Here is a 2,492-nt window from a genome sequence, read left to right as displayed (position 1 = left end):
GTGTCATGGGAGTAGAGCTTCGTGCGACCGTACATGCACATAGTTTTAACTTTTTAGTTAAAATAATTCCAAAATATCACCATTTGTATGAAACTCATCATGTTTGTATGAAATCAGGTCGAGTTTGCATGAAATCCGGCCGTGTTTGCATGAATTTCATCCAGTTGGTTTGAGTTGTTGTGAATATGTATGTGGCTAGCATTGGATGGATGTCTCTCGCATCCGTGTACGCGGAATGGTCCTCCTTGTCTGCGGACGAATGCAGGAGGTTTTTTTGGGTTGCCATTGGAGATGCCCTTACTTTTGGTTGGATGTTTTTGGAACGGATCCAGGTAAAAACCCGGTCTTCGGCCGGTAGTCGAAGTCGGTGATGGTGAAGCGTCATTTTATTCATAAAGGCATCATCGAGCTGAAGCTCCCAACTCCTCCCACTACCTCCGGGGGAAACCCCTAATCAATTGATCGGATGATGGTGGCACACTTGTGTTGTTCTCTCCTTGGGGGCATCATTCTTGAAGGTATGCATTGGCTCGAGGGACCAGTGGACGATTTTAGCGGTGGACCGGCGTTTCATGTCACGCATCGACGATGTGGAGTCTTGGTAGTGTGACGCAGCAGGGTCTCACTGACGGATGTATGATGATGGACGTGCGAAGGGAGGTGGCGTTGTCTGGCGCTATGGTGACGACGACGGTAGGCTGGCAAGGTCGATGCATCAGTACCTGTTCTAAAGATGGATCACTTAGAGACGGCGGCGGCGACCTCTGAGAGTGCGCGGGATTGGTGTGTGCCCCTAGTTGGGGCCTCCGACTTTAGAGCATCTCTAGCTGCGCCCCCAACAGGCCCCCCCAGGGAGACTTTTTGGGCGCCAGCGCCAAAAAAAGCCCAAGTCGCGCCCCCAAGATGCTGAAATCCGCCGACTCAGCCCGTTTTTTAGCCTCGCGGTCCTAGGCCGAATCCAGCGCACTGGGGGCACTCGGGGATCCGGTGGAAGGGAAAAACACGCCTGGGCCACACTGTCAGGCGAAAACTCAAGGAAATCGTCCAGATTCACCCCCACCCCCACGCTCAGCCACCACCCTACCGATCCCGGCGCCGCCCACCATTCCCCAGCACCGCTAGATAGGCCATTCCCCGCCAGAAAGGAGAGAAGGTTTCGCCGCGGCAACCTCTTCACCACCTCCTAGGTGAGTTTTCTGGTGCCCCGGCCGCGTAGGGCGGCATACCGGCGGCTATGCGCCTACGACGCCCGCCAGGTGTTCGACGATTTGTCCGCCCGGCCCAGCGATGGACTCAGACGAGGAGGAGGCGCTCGCGGCGTTGCTGGAGGAGGAAGCCGAAGCCGACGTCTAGGAGGAGGAGCATCTCATGGTCCTCGCCGCCCTGCTTGCGAATGAAAAGCCGCGGCGAGGTGGCCCGGGGCCGAGGCGGCTGAAAGCAAAGAACCGACATCGTCTGAAGGCTACTGCATGCTCTACTCTGACTACTTCACCGATGCTGCATTGCACGACGAGAAAACATTTTGGCGCCGTTATCGGATGATTCGAAAGCTTTTCCTCAAGATTGTGAATTCCATCTGGGAGTTTGACAGCTACTTCAAGTGCAAGAAGGATTGCACTGGCACACTTGATTCACCTCAATCTAGAAGTGCATGACAACTATGAGGATGCTTGCATACGGAGCTCCCGGTGATTCACTCGACGACTATGGGCGCATGGCCGAGTCCACGACCATTGAGTGTCTCTACAAGTTCTGCAGGGCAGTGGTGGCAATGTTTGGACCGCAATACTTGCGGTCACCCAATGATGAACACACCACTCGGATCTTAGCACAGAATGCAGCAAGAGGATTTCCTGAGATGCTTGGAAGCATCGACTGCATGCATTGAAAATGGAAGAACTGTCTATTTGCTTGGCAGGGAATGTACAAAGGCGCCAAAGGCGGTTGAAGTGTGGTACTTGAGGCAGTGGCCACACAGGACCTCTGGATCTGGCACTCTTTCATTGGGATGCCAGGAACTCACCATGACATCAACGTACTGCAGTGTTCCCCTATCTTTGCCAAGCTTGTTGAAGATCTTTGTAAATAACTAATAAAATGACTGCATGCATAGTCCAAGAGACCGGGGTCACCCTTCTTTATAAAAAAATAAAACGCCAGCCTCGAGTTGTCCCCTGCTGAGAGCATCTCCAACAGCCGCGCTAAACAAGCGCCGCGCCGCAAAAGTGGGCGTTTTAGCGCGCGCACAACCCGGCGGGTGGCTCCAGCGGGCACCAAAAACAGTGCGCGTTGTATAAGGAGTTGGGCACGCGGTCGGATACGCTATCTCGCGCGGTGTATTTGGGGCGCCCGGTTCCGCGCGCGGCACATTCGAGCACTGGCGCCGCACTCTCTCCTCTCCTCCTCCTACGCCACGCGCGCGCCGGCGCCGGCGCCCTGCCACCCATGGACGCGCGCATCGGCACCCCGCTCACCCCGTTGTACAGCCGCGA

The sequence above is a fragment of the Triticum dicoccoides genome, chromosome 3B (assembly GCF_002162155.2).
Source record: "Triticum dicoccoides isolate Atlit2015 ecotype Zavitan chromosome 3B, WEW_v2.0, whole genome shotgun sequence".
In the NCBI taxonomy this organism is placed as follows: domain Eukaryota; kingdom Viridiplantae; phylum Streptophyta; class Magnoliopsida; order Poales; family Poaceae; genus Triticum; species Triticum dicoccoides.
This window is presented reverse-complemented; position numbering follows the sequence as displayed.